At 41.2% G+C, this 18,529-nt stretch overlaps 1 protein-coding gene across 2 annotated transcripts in view; it reads right to left on the reverse strand.

Annotated features, from left to right (window-relative positions):
• Positions 1–14,996, reverse strand: part of COL8A1 (collagen type VIII alpha 1 chain) — a 159,686-nt gene extending 144,690 nt beyond the window's left edge. For both annotated transcript variants that reach the window (XM_028494039.2, XM_028494043.2), the window contains exon 1: positions 14,909–14,996. The gene's annotated coding sequence lies outside the window, so the exon portion shown is untranslated. The remainder of the gene's footprint in view (positions 1–14,908) is intronic.
• Positions 14,997–18,529: the final 3,533 nt, after the last annotated feature.

Consider the following 18,529-nt stretch of genomic DNA (forward strand, 5'->3'; position numbering starts at 1 on the left):
ATGGAGAGATATAGCATGTTCTTGGATTGGAAGAATCAACATTGTGAAAATGACTATACTACCCAAAGCAATCTACTGATTCAATGCAATCCCTATGAAACTACAAATGGCATTTTTCACAGAACTAGAACAAAAATTTTCACAATTTGTATGGAAATACAAAAGACCCTGAATAGCCAAAGCAATCTTGAGAAAGAAAAACAGAGCTGGAGGAATCAGGCTCCCAGACTTCAGACTATACTACAAAGCTACAGTAATCAAGAAAGTATGGTGCTGGCACAAAAACAGAAATATAGATCAATGGAACAGGATAGAAAGCACAGAGATAAACCCACACACATATGGCCACCTTATCTTTGGTAAAGGAGGCAAGAATATACAGTGGAGAAAAGACAGCCTCTTCAATAATGAAGCTGGGAAAACTGGACAGCTACATGTAAAGGAATGAAGTTAGAACACTCCCTAACACCATACACAAAAATAAACTCCAAATGGATTAAAGACCTAAATATAAGGCCAGACACTATAAAACTCTTAGAGGAGAACATAGGAAGAACACTCTATGACATAAATCACAGCAAGATCCTTTTAGACCCACCTCTTAAAGAAATGGAAATATAAACAAAAATAAACATATGGGACCTAATGAAAGTTAAAATCTTTTGCCCAGTAAAGGAGACCATAAATAAGACGAAAATAAGACAACCCTTAGAATGGGAGAAAATATTTGCTAATGAAGCAACTGACAAAGGATTAATCTCCAAAATATACAAGCAGCTCATGTAGCTCAATATCAAGAAAACAAACAACCCAATCCAAAAATGGGCAGAAGACCTAAATACACATTTCTCCAAAGAAGATATACAGATTGCCAATAAACACATAAAAGGATGCTCAACATCACTAATCATAAGAGAAATGAAAATCAAAACTACAATGAGGTAGCACCTCACACCTGTCAGAATGGCCATCATCAAAAAATCTAGAAACAATAAATGCTGGAGAGGGTGTGGAGAAAAGGGAACCCTCTTGCACTGTTGGTGGGAATGTAAATTGATACAGCCACTATGGAGAGACCTGGCAATCCCACTACTGGGCATATACCCTGAGAAAACCATAATTCAAAAAGAGTCATGTACCACAATGTTCATTGCAGCTCTATTTACAATAGCCAGGACATGGAAGAAACCTAAGTGTCCATCAACAGATGAATGGATAAAGAAGTTGTGGCACATATATACAATGGAATATTACTGAGCCCTAAAAAGAAACGAAACTGAGTTATTTGTAGCGTGGTGGATGGACCTAGAGAGTGTCATACAGAGTGAATGAAGTAAGACAGAAAGAGAAAAACAAATACCATATGCTAACACATGTATAAGGAATCTAAAAAAAAGAAAGAAAAAATGGATCTGAAGAACTCAGGGGAAGGACAGGAATAAAGACACAGATATACAGAATGGACTTGAGGACACTGGGAGGGGAAAGGCTAAGCTGGGACGAAGTGAGAGAATGGCATGGACATATGTACACTACCAAATGTAAAACAGCTAGCTAGTGGGAAGCAGCCACATAGCACAGGGAGATCAGCTCAGTGCTTTGTGTCCACCTAGAGGGGTGGGTTATGGAGGTTGGGAGGGAGACACAAGAGGGAGGAGATATGGGGATGTATGTATATGTATAGCTGATTCAGTTTGTTATACAGCAGAAACTAACACACTATTATAAAGCAATTATACTCCAATAAAGATGTTAAAGAAAAAAAGTTTTCATTGAAGGTTTTTCCAGTCACTCCAAATAAACTTAGCTGTGAATGGAAAAGATACAGCCGATTGTCCTGGCTTCATGCATCTCTTCTGCCCTTGTCCCGCTCTTCACTGAGTCAGAAGGAAGGCATGTGTTGTGGCCGACCTCCAAAATCATTAAACATCTCCTGTAAACTGTTGCTGTTAGAGACACATTCTGGTTTATCTTCTGAAAGCTTATTAATAAGCCAGAATCTAATCTTAGCCAGACTGTTTGATCACTTTTCTCTTGGCTTTGCCAGGCATGGGATTTTATTGGGTGGTTGGTCTGTTGGCCTGATGATTCCTGAAGGGCTGTCGGTAAGCCAGCAAGTGCCAGGGGCACATCATTCAAATTCCAAAGACCTGTGACCTCCACTGACCTGCTGGTAGAGGTTTAGCCTTTTTCAAAGAGGCTCAGGTTGTTCACTAGACATAGAGACAAGAATACTCTGGGAAAATCTATCATGGAGAACCACCTTCCTTCAGAAAGTGATGGGGCTTCAGGGGGAGAGAAAAGCAAAAATCTGGTGGCTGAGCTTGTTTCAGGTCCCCGGGGACAGTCTTTTTCTGTAGAAAAGGCCATATTGAAAGTTGAAGCAATTCTATGTCTCAGCAGGTCTGAAACATGTTTAGAAAACATTTAAAACATGTTTCCCCCCAAAGGGGAAAAAAATGAGATAGTAATGAATAATTGAACTTTCTCTTTCAGAGACTCAGTTCAAATCATTCTTCATCTCATTTCGTTTGTAGAGTGCTAAAGGATCCAGGTAGTGCTATAGTGCCATTCTAAGTGAGTTTAAACCATTAAAAAAAAAAGCAAATACAATCTTTGCTACTTTATTAAAATTATATATGTAGGGGAGAGGACTTAAGAGACTGTAGCTATTAGAGATAGACCCAGTAGCCAGTAATGCATTGAACACAACATTTAATGAATATTACTGTGGTCATGTCATTCCCTAGGGATACAAAAAAGCATCTTATTCAATTTTGTTCAATAGTTTGTATGCTCATCGAGGATACAAGACTTAGCACATGAAAAGTTAAATATTCTGCGTTGTCCAGTACAGTAGCCACTAGCCACATGTGGCTATTTAATTTTAAATTTAAAGAGGTTACAAAAACATAAAATAAAAAGTCAGTACCTCAGTTGCACTAGCCACATGTCAAGCGCTTGGTTGCCATATATGGCGGGTGGCTACCCTAGATATAACACATTTCCGTTATTGCAGAAAGTTCTTGTAGACAGCCCCGATTTCTTCAGTACAGGGTATAGGCAACACATAGGTGACGTTTATAATAACTGCTTGTCAGTTGAGAATAGGGGAAGATCAATGCAGGTGGCAATGTTTAGGAAGACTTTTATAGGACCTTGAATTTATGGTTATTTTGACAAGCGTAAAGGACAGTAGGGGATATTCAGTAGACAAAAGAGAAAACAATGTTTAGGGGAAGAATAGTCCATCTGGCTTAGGTCAAATTCCTGGTGTAGGCTGGGGAGTGATGAAGATGGAAAGCTGGATTGGGGTGAGAGAGACAGGAACTGGCTGGCAAGCTAAGGTGTTCTGTTTCCTAATGCCACTGAATGGTTTTGAGTGGGGTACTGTCAGTCCTGGGACAGTAGCACCACCCAGAAAAAATAATGTTTCCTCATGTAATTTGGTACACAGATGGCTTATAGTTAATATTAGCCTACCAATGGGAGTTCATCCTGTGCTTCACGGTTAGCTACAGAGTTGAGCCTAGTAACACCACGTGTGCGTGCGTGCACAGCAGGGTGCATGAGAATGTATCTCTTGGAAAAATTTATGGGCATAGAGAAAAGCATATTTAGAGCCTTCTCATTTACCATCACTGCATTTTGTTCCCTCATCCAGTTTTTTCTTTTAACATTTATTAAGCTCCTATTGTGTGCTAAGCATTGTAGGCGCCGAGATAAATAAGACATGAATCCTGCAAGGAGCTCACTGTCTCATACAAAAAATTAGCCAATGCCATTACAGCGTGGACATGGCTGTGACACGGCTGTGCACAGAGTACTAGGGTGCCTGGGGAGGTTCACATGCAGACAAGACAGGCCCGGTATAGGTAGGTCTTTTCAGAGGGAGAGGTTCCTGATCTGAATCTTGGAGGAGGAGTACAAATAAATTCAGTAGATCAAATGGGGAATGCTCCAGGCAGAGAGGGAAGATCAAGTACAAAAGCAAAGAAGTACACCAGAATGTGACCACGTGGAAAGAGCTAGACCTGTTTCCTCTTTTGTCTTTGGCACAGCACAAAGGAGGGGCTCGAAGTATATTATTTTCTATATACAAGCTTCCCCTGCTCTCCGAAATCAGAGCATTCCTATGAAACCTTTCCTAAGGCAAAATGGCGTAAAGTGAAGAAGCAAGTACCTTGGGACACGTCTTGTTAATGGATGCAAAATATAAATCCAGATGAAGCACAGGTGCTCCCAGACACAGTTCAAAGCCATGGTGGCTTGATGCTGAGTGTAGTTCCTGAGGAAGGAGCTTGGCGGTGCTGCAAAAGGGATGCTGGATGCTATTTTTGCTTTTCGCTTTTCTCCATAAAAGTGAAAACCCTCTTTGGGTTTCATTAGCGAAAACAGGAACTAATGTAGGTCTTTCGTAAAAGTGAAGTGGAATAAAGTGAACTTTCAGAAAGTGGGGGACACCCGTACAAGCTCAGACAGGTTAAGCAGCCGGTGTAGACAACATAGACTTTTGTCTAGGTGACTCACGTGGCTTGGGACCTCAGTTAAGTTGTCTTTACTCTCATCACCTGGGTATGGAATATAGTAAGAGTAACGCCAAAGAGAATGATATGGGGAGCTGGATTCAAGTTTGTTTAACACGCCGTAGTGCCTTTATTCTAGTCTGTTTCTCGTGTAATCATGGGAATTTCTCCTGCCTGAGGAATGACATGCTAGCTTGTCACTCTTTTTCCCAGACTCATGCCAGGCAACTTGGGATCACTTGGGGAGAATTTATGGAGAAACCTTAGCCCTTATAAATCACCCTAGGGAGAATTGATAGCTTTTTTTGTTTATTTTTCTAGTCACACAGCCCTTACTTCTTTGGCTCTGAAATGGCAGCATGCTTTTAGGAAAAAATACAAAAAACAAGAAATTAAAATCACAGTATTAAACAAAAAGCAGAGCCGGTTGGCAGTGTCTAGGAACAGAGCCACTGGAATTCTCTCCCTTTCTTTATGAGTCAGAGGTAATGACAAGAGGGAGTCAATATTTTTTCTTCCTTTTACGATATGACAAGACCTCATGAGAGGCACCATGAAGAAGCAGGAAATCTACGAGCTTTGGAGCATGACCTGGATGGGGATCCTGGCTCTGCCACTTCCAGCTGTGTGACCCTGGGCAAGTTGCTTGACCAAATACAGGCTCCATTTTTCTCATCTTTAAATTGGGAATGTAATTCCACCCTTGTAAGGTTGATGTAAGGAACAGAGATAATGAGAGCAGTACATTACTAGATAGTATCTATTACTATAACTAGTAATGATGAGTTTGAGTTTCTCCCTTGGATGACTGTGGGCTCCTTATTTTCTTAAAGCAGAGGGTGCTATACTGCACTGCCTTTGGGATACTGGCCTCCAGGCATTATCTTTGTAAAGGGAAAAGAGAAGTCCCAGAGTAGGGCCCTAAGAGAAATAGTCAATTTGATGGGGGCAGGAGGTCTGAGTGTCATAGGTAAACCAATAATCTCCGATGTAGCAAGATATACTAGTATATCAGTGTGTTCCTATTCCAGGAATTAGCTCCCTATTGATGGTGAAAAAGTAAATGCTCAAGAAAGATGTTTGGTTAATGATCTTGGTTAATTAGTGGTGGTTATGATGAAACAGAATGATCAGCTCAGAGATTGTTGAGCTAATTCATGAAATTATCTGGGCTTCTTGTTTACTGACTTATTGCTCATTTTTGGCCATTTCTTGTAACAGTATCCAGATATGGGGAAAGATGAGGGAAGGAAGAGATCATTTCAATCTATCCAATATTCTCCCTCCCTCCTTTCCTCCCTCCCTTCCTTCCTTTATTTTTCTTTCTTCCTATCACTCCCCACCCCCCTTTTTCTCTCTCACCTATTGTATGTAACGAACAAATTATTCTGACATTTCTCCAGTTATTATTATAAAGAACTGAGCCATGGGACCAAGACATAGTCATCTGTTTCTTTTGTTCCCTTTTCAGTTGGGTTTGGACATCACACTGGGATTGTTTCTTATTTTATGGTTTGACATAGCACGTAATATATACTGACACTCCATGTGTATTACATATTAACCAGCAACACTGAAAATACCATGTCCCAGTAGATCTTGAAATAATGAAGTAGGCCAGTGATTCCTAAGCTGTTCCCAAGCTGTACCATAGAATACCAGGAAGATGCTCTCAAGTTGGGAAGATTTGTCATCAAACAAGTTGAGGGCATACTATTTACTGTAACTTTTTTGAAGAATGAAAATATACAGAGCATATTAAGCTCTTTGTGAAATCTTGGCAGTGAATAAAATTGGTCATATTATTTCATTGAGTATTTCTAAAATTTATTTGACCACAGAACCTTTTTCTGCATAAACACTTTAATATCCCAGGTATTACTGTTTTTGAAACACACTTTGGAGAATGTTGAAGAAGTGGCATTCAGAGATTTTATACAATGTAACAGTCATTATTAAAGATATCTTTCTCCAGTTAAAATAGAATTTTTAAATCACAAAATCTTTTTTTCTGTATGAGGAATTATCTGTTGACTGGTGTCAAATATGGATACGTGAACATATAGGCCTCTTGAGACTCTTTAAGTCATAGTTTAATTATTGTTTCTTTTCCTTTTTCTACTTACCCTTGACCTTATCTGGACCCTTGAGACAGGCAGAATTGTTCTTGGTACTCTAAGAAATAAAAATGCCCTTGGTACATCTTGGCAAGTTGCGTGCTTATTTGGAATTGTATTCCCTTTCGACCTGGTTCTAAATAAATACCAAGAGCCATCTCCAGGTATCGTGAGTACAATCCATTTACTATGTATGTATGCTTAAGCAGCACCATTCTGTAAAATACTTGGCAAGACCTCTAGTGTCTCTAAATGGTAAAGAGAGTGGTTGTTTGAGAATGGTTCTTCTATTTAAGATAAACAAATTAAGGCACACAGATGATCAAGGCCCCAGAATGAGTCAAGGTGTCCTGGGAATTAAAACACTGAAGATTTTCTGAAACAGGGGATTCTCAGGCCACACGCATACGAACTTCAAAGCTTCATTTCTACTGAGATCAGTAATAGTCTTAGAGAGAGGACTGCTCTGTTTTCCTGTGAATGTCATAATTTTTACAAAGCAAGCAGCCCTTCCCTGGTGTGCCAAGGATTTTTTTTAATGGTCCTAATTGATCTCTATCCTCCAGAGGGTTCTGAATTACACAACCGTCTCAAGTCTTAACAAGCCATCCCCACACCGCTGCGCAATGGAAATGTTCAACTTTAGGGTATTCACTTCGGTCTAGGCAACGCTCTGGCTGCTTCTGGAGAGACCAGGATCCTGGAGTGCAGGTTCTGGGCCATCTTGATTGGAGAAGCCTGTTTGGCACATTTCCGCCTCCATCTTTCTTGCATTTCCCTTCCCCTGTCCTGGTGACCGGTGGCTGGTCCTGGCAGGACACTGGGGCTTCCCTTTGGAACCCATGAGATCTTCTCGGCTCTCTGCTCTCTCTGCGCTTGTCTCTCACTGACTCCCAGCTGCTGTGGTTTATTTATTACTGAACTGAGCATTTAGTCTTGGCTGGTGGTGGCCTTGGAAGGAACGTTTCCTAAGATTGCCTTGGTTTTCTTTTAACTAAACTTCTACAAGCCTGGACATTTCTGGCATTGCTGAAATGCAGGTGATTTATTTGTAGAGGCTTACATTGGGATTTTTTTTTTTTTTTTAAAGAAAATCAACAATGTGATACACTCCTGTGGTACATTTTAGCCACTGGTTGAAAAGGACACCTTGTTCTGCCTTTTATCAGAAAAATGCAAATCTAAAGGCTCCCTCTGGGAACAAGTCAATTTTCTATTCTGAGACACTCAACCCCCTGGTTCCCTCTACTGGTCTGGTCATAACCTCCCTCCCCACTCATTTGAACAGTAGGGGACTGGAATCAACTGGGAGCTAGATGGGGAACTAGACAAGATGTTAGACTAGGGGTTGTGACTCCAATAGCATATTTTTACTGCAGATCCCTTTTCTTTCCTCATTGTTCCAATCTCAACAGTCTTGGCCGCCTCAGCCACAAATTCTTAGCCCCACCTAGCGTCTCCCTTCATGTAGTCCTTGGCATTATCTTGTGTCTGCCCTTTAACAAGAGGCCACTTGTTTGCATTTATAGCACTGATGAACACCATGACCTTTGCACTTTAAGACAGGACGATTGTTAAGTACAGATCTTTAAAGAAATATAATAATGTGCAGCCATCACTTTGAATTTATGAGCCAAATTTAGATTTATCTTTAGCATGCACATGGCATGATAGAGGAACACACTAAATGAGATGAGAGCTGACAAAACATCTCCCAGCTGTCCTGGACAATACCCTTCAACCAGCTCTGAAGGTTTGCTGTCCTCCTGTTGAACTGAGGACAGCTGTGGCTTAGCCACTCCGCTGCTGGGTAGTGAAATATCTGCATAAATAAGCCATAGTTGCCCTAATACATGAAACCTTAATGATGGCCCAGAATTTTTGTTTTATCTAGCTAACAGAGAGGACTGGAGAAGCTCCCCAACAGGCTGATACATTTTATTTCCTGGAGAAGCCAACAGCTGACACTCACACCCAGGCCTGTTCAGTTAGAGTTGGAAAAGTAGTATATGAAGTGACTAGTTGTCTTTAATCTCAGCACATCAAATGATGCCAATGGCTAAATATCTTGAGATGTAAACACATCAAAAGAGCTTAAGAAAGACAATCTTCAAGAAAGACTTACTTAAAAGTATGTTTTCACAATGATGCTTAGTCATAGACCCTGTAAATTTTAACACACAATAAATCAATTTCAGAAACACAGTGACTATTTCAAAGATACGCAATTGTCAGGCATGCTTTACAGGAAAGTGAACAAGCATCTGGGGTAACATCTGTCCACAGGGTAAATTCTTTCTAGAAAAGATACAAGAATATTCTTTTCTACCTTTATCATTTTCCACATTGGGGTAACTTTATGTATTCCTAAAAATTGTATTGCTATCTTAGCAGAGAACATTTTATGACATGACATCCATGGAGTTAGTACTCTGGGTCAGAGTCAGGTCTACAGTGAGGTCTCTTTTCTTTCTTAACTGGAAGTCCAGTTAAGGGTTAAGAAGAGTTTTAATAGATGTAAAGCATATAAAGCTTTCACCAATGTGAGGCAGTCCTTGAATGGTGTTACACCGAAAGAAGCCTGACCCAAATAAGATTTCACCTCCCAAACATTTGAGTAGGTCTTAGCTCAGATGATCGTATTAAAAATCTCTTTTCCAGCACCTCAAAACTCTCCAGAGTTTCTCCCTCTTCTGTTTCAGAGGAATGGACCCCTTAGCTGCACCATCCTCTCTCTATACTCTTGGCCCCTTGATGACCCCTCCCCTGTGTCATAACACTTCTCATGCCTACACCCCTCAACCAGTATGTCCCTCAAAGTTTCCTCTGATGGTCCATTATGCATATCTTGCCCTTTCTCTCATTAAAGACCGGGGGAGATGCTAGGTGGTTATATTGGCAACACACTGTCAGTGTGGTAGGAGACGAGGAAGGTTATGCTGTAAATTATCACATAAAAATAATACATTTGTTCTGCCACGTAGAAATTGGAACTCGATATTAAGCCTGCAGCAAAAAATAGTAGTATTTCTAGAACTCAGGCAAATGTAAGGACTAGTGAAAGCACTGCAGGCTTAGCCATTGATAAGGCTAAATGAACTCTCCTACATTTCCTTAAAGCACAAGGGAATCTTAAATTTGATATACTTGAGATTTGAGTCTCTGTAAGTCCCTATAGACTCATAAGGATTTTTATGGAAGGAGTTAAGAAATATGGATATTTTATACTTAGGCTTTTTGGTTTTTTTTTCATTCATTCACCCACTCAACACATATTTACCAAGGAGCTGTTATGTATCAGACCCTGGAATGAAGAAAAACACACAAGGTCCCTGTGATGGTGACAGTGATTTCACTCTTCACAAGGGATTGTATCAATGTTTCCAAACATTCTGTAGAGGTATAGTTGCAGCCCCAAACCTCTACCAGGTTATGGTTTCTGAGAACCCTATATTTTATGTTCCAACAGAATTCTCGGCATAGTTAGAAACATCTTAGATACACACTATGTGGGGAAGACACATTATAGTTATTCAAGATAGAGTGCTGATCAGAGAGTTTGGCTGTATGAACTCTAGCCCTGCTTCTCCTACCCACATCTGGGTGATCTTAGGCAAGACATCAGCCTCTCTGACATTTCTCATCTGTAAAATTAACTTTAGTTAAAATTAGCTCTGAGGATCCTTCCAGCATTTATACTGTGTGATTCCTTAAATAAAATTTTAAACCCCAAGAAGTTAGAATAGGGCCTAGATAAATAGAGTGCTTAGAAACTTCATTTCAGTTTGGAGGCATGTAGCAAGTTTATTACCTCTCTTCTAGGTATATGAATTATGGTTTAGAAAAATGTAAAGCCTTTTTATTTGTTGGAGTGAAAATTCACATCCTGTTTAAGAGAAGTATGAGACTTTTGATAATGAGAAACGACACAACTATGAGTGGTACTCCAGGAACTTGATCTATAAGAATTGAAAAGAGATTTCTTCCGCTGAAAGAAAAAAATGGAGGTAGCACAGAGGGGCATGGCCACATCTGCAAACCCTGTGCTGAAGGAGAGAAGGACAGCTTTTGTTTTACAGGAAGGGCAATAGAAGTGAGCCCAAAATTAATAGAGGAGATTGAAAGTGGACCATCTGTGTGTTTTAATATTTTACATAGTCAGCTATGGGTGTCCTGAGGTGCTTTTGCTTTTTGTTACATTGAGAAGTTAGAATTCATTATTATTTTAGCTGATTACTCTATGATCAGTTCTTGGGAACATTTTTGTTTCAGTCACTTCAGTCTGATTCCATGCAGTTTCAACGGCTTTGTGTATTTGTGTTCACAGGGCCCCCAGATCATAGACATTCCGACCTTGTGTGTGACCCTCTTTAGCCCTCTTGCTGCAAATCCATTTGCTTGAGGATAGACTGTAAAGAACCACCTTCCTTAAACAGCAAATGTAGTTACCAAAGCGATAGTGGAATGTCTAATTAGTGGCTTCTCTCTTGGTGCTGAAATGTGGTTAATATTCTTTCCCAGTTTTCACTCCTTGGGCCTCTGCAAAGGGGAAGTCTAGCAGAGCTCTAATTTAGTACTGTGGGGCATAAACTGATGTCAATGACTGCCAGGTCATTGGAAGATCTTTTTCATTATATCCTTAGCATTTTGTAACAACCTGTAAACTGGCCTTTTTTTTGTTTTGTTTTGTTTTTTCAATTTAAATTTCTAGATGCTTTGGGTAGTAAGGGGTTCTTTTCACACAATGTTAAAATGAAAGATTCTCTAAATTCCATAGGGCGTTCATTCTTCTTAACTTCCCCTCTCTCTCTCTGTCTCTTTTTTTTTTTTCTTTTCACTCAACAGCTAGAGCAATGAAACTCTCAGAAGAGTGCACTCTCGTCTGAAGATCTATACCTTCTTTGAATTATGCATATGTACGTTTATGGGGGCCTGGTGGAAGAGAAGAAAGCCAAGGCCTGAAGAAAGACCTGAGTTTCAGAGGGTTACTCGGACGACCAGAGTTTGGGAAATTCGGCTGCATCTCAATAGCTCTGCAAGTTGCCATATCAAAGTGGAAGACCATGGATAGGAAGGAGTGGACTGCTGCCTGTAACTTCTAACTGGTGCGTAGTTACTGAACATTGGGCCCTTTGGGAGAGTTAGGGGTGGATTTGTTGACGTGAACCATCCATTAGTTAAAAATATGTTCTGAGGTTTTTATATTCATAATGTAGCTTTTAAAATGATAACTGGCAGGGCTTCCCTGGTGGCGCAGTGGTTGCGCGTCCGCCTGTCGATGCAGGGGAACCGGGTTCGCGCCCCGGTCTGGGAGGATCCCACATGCCGCGGAGCGGCTGGGCCCGTGAGCCATGGCCGCTGAGCCTGCGCGTCCGGAGCCTGTGCTCCGCAACGGGAGAGGCCACAACAGAGGGAGGCCCGCATACCACAAAAAAAAAAATAAATAAAATAAAATAAAAATGATAACTGGCAAAGTTCTATGGGTTTTAATGTGGGGCAGACCTGAAATCATTTTGGTCTTTAGAACTGAGCTGTTCTCTTCTGTTAGAGAAGGGCATAGTAGAGATGGATCTTAACTTATTACTGGAAATACTCTCACTGATTTAAGAATAAAAAACAAGAGCAGATATGGATTTTTGCTCTTCAGTGTCTCCCCATATTCCACATAAATGAGAGCAAAAAGCAGCTGCATTTGGAACAGAAGTTCTGATCTTTCTCTTCTGGGGTGCTTCCTAGGAGAGATTCTGCCCAGCTTCTCTCTCAATTCCCGGCTCATCCCCACCCTCCCCTCCTTGATTTTTGTTTCACAAATGGAATTAAGGTGGGATATACTTTCTGATCATTGAAAGAATATTGTTTTATAATTTTGGGAATAGCAGAAGATCTAAAATGTGTGTCTCCCTAAGTGTAGCAGGCCCTCAGAATCAACAGAGCACTCTCCCCGTGTCTCTAGTGAAACAGGCAGCTGCTTATCTTTTGTTTTATGAGAAACATTGAAAGAGTCATTCAAAGCCTGCTGGAATGGTACTGGGTAGGTATTATCCCCATGAACCCAATCCGGGGGCAGCTATATAATGGCATAGATGAGACTCATGCCTCTACATCCTGTGCAAAGGGAGAGACATTGGGGTAACTCCATGAAACCCCACCACTGATTTTTCTATAAACTTAAGAAGGAAAGTGTGGAGAAAGCATCACTTTGAGGGTCTGGTAAAGACCCCTGGGAAAGTTAGATCATAAGCAGGCCAGAATGATCTCACCCAGTTATTTAGGGTGTTGAACGTGATGGCACATGGGGAAGGCAGTTACGGTTAAATGGTTCATAGCCAGTAGAGTGGATTAACTGCCAGGAAAAGCAGAAGCAAACCGTGGGAGAACACTTTTTATCCCCAAATTTAGGAATAACAGGGAGCTCTTTTACACTAGCAGCACTTTTTTTTTCCTCCCAGAAAGGATAACTTTCCTCAAGGGGATCTGGTGAATGAAGCAGTGTATTTTCACCCTTGTGATGATGGGTGTGAGTCCGGCACTAACATAAAAGAGGAATTAGCTTGGACATACCACACACTTGGTTTGGCCTGGTCCCATACCTGTGCTCTTGTCATGGTTGATTACCCACTTACTGCAAATATGAAGCAAGCAGTCTGCACTGTGGCTCAAGATAAAAGGTATTTTAATATGCTCAGGTCACATATTATCATGGCCAATAGTAATTTTATATCATTTTCTTAAAGGAAACCGCACTCCTAGCAATAATTTTTTTCCAATGAAGCAAAATTTCACATGACAGAACGTTTTACATATAACTCTTTCATTTGAATAATAGCATTGAATCCTCTCTGTGCCAAATAGGCATTTAAAATACCTTTATTATTTCTTTTGATATGCAAACAATAAGGAGGAAAGGTTTGGAAGACCCTCAGTTAGACTTCTATTTTCTTTAATAGTGAAGAATTTTTTACATCTTTGGAGTTTTCCCCTTTCAAGTGAAACAATATAAGCAAACCAAAAAAAAAAAAAAAAAAAAAAGTAAAACTTTTCCTCTCTTACTTTAAGAACCTTGAGGGCTGAAATAGTGGTTTGGTTTCCTGACTGCCAGCTTTGGTTTGCTGTCTCTAAGCAGTCTTTTTCAATTCCCCAGAGGAAATATTTGAAGAGGGTTTTTCTCCCACATGAAAGAGTTTCATCCCACACAGTCCGCAGATTCTGATGGCAGACTTCATGGACCAAGTGTCTGGTTTTCCAGAAGTAGCTGCGGAAGACATTTTTCCTTTCACAGGTGCACAACACTCATTCTCAGACTTCAGAAATCAGAAGGTAAAGACTGAAGTCTTTAAAAATGAGAGTAGCTTAAATACTTGATATCTTTACAAGAATCGGGTGCCAATCAGGTCAATTTTTACTAGATGAGGGAAAAGAGGGTGACAAGCAGGGATCAAACTTCCAAAGGCTTCTTAGCTAATCGTTCTTTACAACCCTCTGGTGTAAACAGAAGTATTGGATAATCTGGCCTGTATTCTTCTCTGACTGTGAAACACATTGAAACACTTTATGTTCAGGTGTGTGTATAGAAATTCATTAAGTTCTTTTATACACTTGCTTATTCCAACACAATTCTCATTTTAGGACGTCTTGAAAAGATAGCTATGCGCTCTCACATTGTGCCCCAGCTTGTCAGTTTGGATTTGTTCTTTCCTATCTACCAGCCACCTGATTACCGTCTCTGTGCAAAGGGCACCCGTTCGCATCATTTTTTCCAAGCACTTAAACCTGGAAAGATATTTTTTTAAAGGACTCACAGAAGCTGTCTTGGGGGTTTGGAAAACATCGCAAAATTGTTAGCAGACTTTTGACTGTGCTATTTTTAGGAAACTCATTGTGTTCTTTTAAAGTACATTTTTGACAATGGGACAAAGTTTTCCTTGCCCCACTGATATGTGAAATATTTACAATGAAGAACGGTCAGGAAAGCACTCCAACAGATACACTTTAACCTCCGCAACAGCCGGCAAAAGGGGAAAAGTGATTTAGAAGGAGAAAACGTTTTTGCAATATTTATGCTGCTGTTTCTGCCCCAAATGAACTTTTATTCTACCGTTCAAACAGAAGTTTGTTTTCAAACCAGTTGCTGGTTTAAAGGAGCAGCTGATCTGGAATCCGTAAGAATCAACTCTACCCAAACAGTAAGCATGTTGACCAGAGGAAATTTATTCCCCCCCGAAGCAACCCCTAGTAGGTCAGATGCCTGCAGAAGTGTTATCTTACCTTGAGCACGTAAGATGCAGAAGAGAGGCTGGGGGCTCCCACAGGAGAGGACCGGGAAAGTGCTCTGATCCACTGCTGGTAACATGCACTTGGCTTTTATGGGCAGGTGGGAGGAGCTGCTCGTCACAGTAGGTGGGCAGAGAAGGAGCGGCGGGCGGGCAGCCCCGGGAGGAGCTGGACGCTCTTCTCTGGGGAGGGGCGGGGAGGGCAGAGCAAGGAGCCCGAAAAAGGGTGGAGAGACGGAGAGGGAGGGAGAGAGGGGGGTGCAGGAGTGGAGGAAGCAGTGGAAACGGGAGAGGGAGGGAGAAAGAGAAAGAGAGAGAGAGAGGGAGATAGAGACACACAGAGAGAGAGACAGAGAGAGAGGACGAAGAGAAATAGATATAGACAAAGGGATGTAGCCCACAGACAGGCAGAGGGCTGGGGAGAAAATGAATAGGAGACAGAGACAGTCAAACAAGCAAGATATAGAAGGAAAGGGGAAATGGGTTATTTTCCGTTTCGTATGACATTTTTGATGATGGTGGGGGGGGAGTCGTGGGCGATCGTGACAACAAAAGGTGTTTTCTGTGAATTTGAAAAGCTAAATAACGGTTCAGGGCTACTGAAGAGTTCATAGGCGAGGGAAAGGCGGGGAAGCTGGCCGTCGGAGTAGCACATCCCAGGCGCTGGGGGACGCGGAGCAGGCGGGGCGCGGGGCAGAGGTCTCCCCCGCCGGCCGCTGCGCCCCCGAAGCCCCTGTCTCCCACCGCCTGCTGGTAAAACCCGGCCCTTCACTCAACACTCCTGGCTGTGCTTTTTTGACAAGCGAGTTCTCCTGGTGCTGCCTAGTGAGCAGCATCCAGAGGCCCCTCTGGAGACTTCTCTGCAGCATTAAGGTAAATCCAGCAAAGGTTGGAAAGGATCAGCGGAGATTGGCTTTTGGAGAAAGGAACCTCAAAACCAGTCCGGTCCTCCAACATCTGCTTATGTAACAGGATTTCAGGGCTCTCTGCCCTCTGGTTATTTTCGGTATTTCAAACACTCTCATTCCTAGCAATTGGAAAACGTCTTGGTGCCACAGCTCTCTCTTTGTGTGTCCTAAACATTAAGAGAGGATTCAACCAACAAGAGGCTGAAGGATCAGGCTGAAATTCTTAAGAAATACATTCAGAGAAAGACAAACAAACTCCTTTAGCTGCTGAGTGGTGACTCACTTCCTAGCCCAAGCTTGATTTTTGCCACCAAAGGACTTAAGGCATTTGAAAAGAGAGAACCTGAGGGATGAGAACCCTCAGAGAACCTGAGAACCCCAGGGGATGAGGGACACTGACAGGGGGAAGGGAGGGACAGGGAGATGGATGGGTGGGGCTGAAAAGAATAAGGGAAATAACTTTTACTGAAAATATTGATATATAACTATATAATATGTATAGCTATATATATGCATATATAAAACTTGATTCAGTGTTCACCACAGCCTTATGAGGTTAGGTATGATTCAGATCGTGTAGATTTTTTTTTCTTTTTTTTTTAAGAAAGGAATTTCAAAGGGTTAAACAACTAGCTCAGGCTAACAAGAGGGGGAGCCACAGCTGGTGAGCTTGCAAAGCACGTGCACTCTCCGCATCAGACCACCATATAGAACACCTAGCCAGGTCTCAGGTTAGGTCCTGAGGTCTTTGTGTGTGTGGAGAGGGGGTTTGTGGGGAGGGGGTGTTACCAGACTCCAAGAGAAGGAAAAATGACGGCCAAGAGCAGGATTTGTTGAACTGGGTACTGTTGACATCTTGGGGCAGATAATTCTTTCTTGTGAGAATCTTTCCTGTGCATTGTAGGATGTTGAGCAGCTTATCTGGCCTCTGCCCGCCAGATGCCAGTAGCACTCTTCTCCCTGAGCTATGAAAATTGAAAATGTCCCTACACTTAGCCAAACTGGGGTGGGGGGGCGGACAGCAGGCAAAAGTCCCCTCCTCCCTTTAAGAACCATTGGTTTTAAAAGGTCCACAACTATGAAAAAGTATTTTAAAGAAATCCATTAAGAAAATACTCAAAAGTGGCATTTGGATAATAGTAATATTAGCTGCCATATGTGTTAAGATTACACTGGACATAGTTTTTACATATTCATATTTCCATCTGTCTGCCTCTAGACTTCAAAGCCTCAATTGCTTTCTTTGTAACTAAGCTTATTCTCAATTGGATACACCTGGGAGTCGTAGACTCCCATGTGCCCAGGGTATGAAGGAGGATTAGTGATATATGAGATGAAAATTTTAAGTTCTTTGTCATAAACACAAATTTGATGTTAGAACAGTTATTCGAATGTTACTCATGATGTTTCATGACATTAATTATTTGCCTTAATAGGTATAATTTTTCATCTCTAGACCCTCTTCAGAAATAGTATGTTGTGTTTTGAGAATGTGGCTAAATCCACGAAGGAAGTCTATGAAATGAACAACCCTTGTAACTGGACCTAGAAATAAAACTGCATTGACTATTCTGGGGCTGACCCCTGAAACCAAACGTGATTTTACAGGGAAGGTACCACTTCTGGAACTTTATAATTTAGCAAAGAAATGTTTTCTGGGCAAACTAGATAGGACCCAGTTAGAGGCACGTCTGGGTGATAAACGTATTAGTAGATAGCCTCATCAGGTTATAGTAAATCATCTTTTCAGTTCTGATTTAATGCCTCCAAACATTCCAGTTCCATCACATAGTTGTGAAAAATGGAAACAGAGAAGGCAAGAAAAGCACGTTCAAAGGGAAGGCAATTGACGGCTGTATTTTCTTTTCCTTTTTCCTCCATCACTTCCTCCTTTCAAACCTGAATATCCAGCCACTATAACAAAAGAGCTCCTTTCATTTTGTTTGGATGGTGCTAATGATTAGTTCGTTTCTCCAGTTCACACTTGCCTGAATCTGATTCAGTAGCAGATCTGGACAACAAGTCAGGAATCCAGGAATGTGATCTCTTTGCTGACTCTTAGAGTGCCCTTCTAGAATCTCTTGAAAGTGACTTAGGTTTGAAATGACCTAGTTTGGTCTTTTGTGGAAAGAAAGGAATCCAATGATAACATATTAGATGGCTCTGAAGTTTCCACTGTGTGAACATAATAACAACTACAGATAATTACCTTATTTTAAAGAGCTTTGAAAATGGAAGCTTTTTTTTTCTTATTTAGAATTATTCAATTAACAAATATTTATTAAGAATGGATACAGGCAGTGTGGGGTATTCAAAGCAGAGGAAAACAAGTATGTAGATTTACTCTCATGGAAGAAAAAAAAGCATAAAATTCCTGAGAGTTGGGTAGCAAAGAGACTTCAGGGAGGAGCTGGCATTTGAGCTAACTGTGGAAAGTAACATTGGGATAGATGAGTGCTGAATAGGACAAGGGAGGAAATGTATACAACTAGGGAAGGCACAGGAATATTTGGGCGATGGTGAATGGCCGGCATGACTTAAGTGAAGGGTCTGTGTAGCAGAACAATGAAGCTAAGCAGCAGGAAAGGAGAGATGGAATCAGCCTGTGGAAGGCATTAAATGTCACCTCGTAGTCTGAACTGTATACTGTAGGCAGTGAGGAGTCATTGAAGACTGTTGAGCAGTAGAATGGCATGATGGAAATGGCA

The sequence above is a fragment of the Physeter macrocephalus genome, chromosome 1, assembly GCF_002837175.3.
Source record: "Physeter macrocephalus isolate SW-GA chromosome 1, ASM283717v5, whole genome shotgun sequence".
Lineage (NCBI taxonomy): Eukaryota > Metazoa > Chordata > Mammalia > Artiodactyla > Physeteridae > Physeter > Physeter macrocephalus.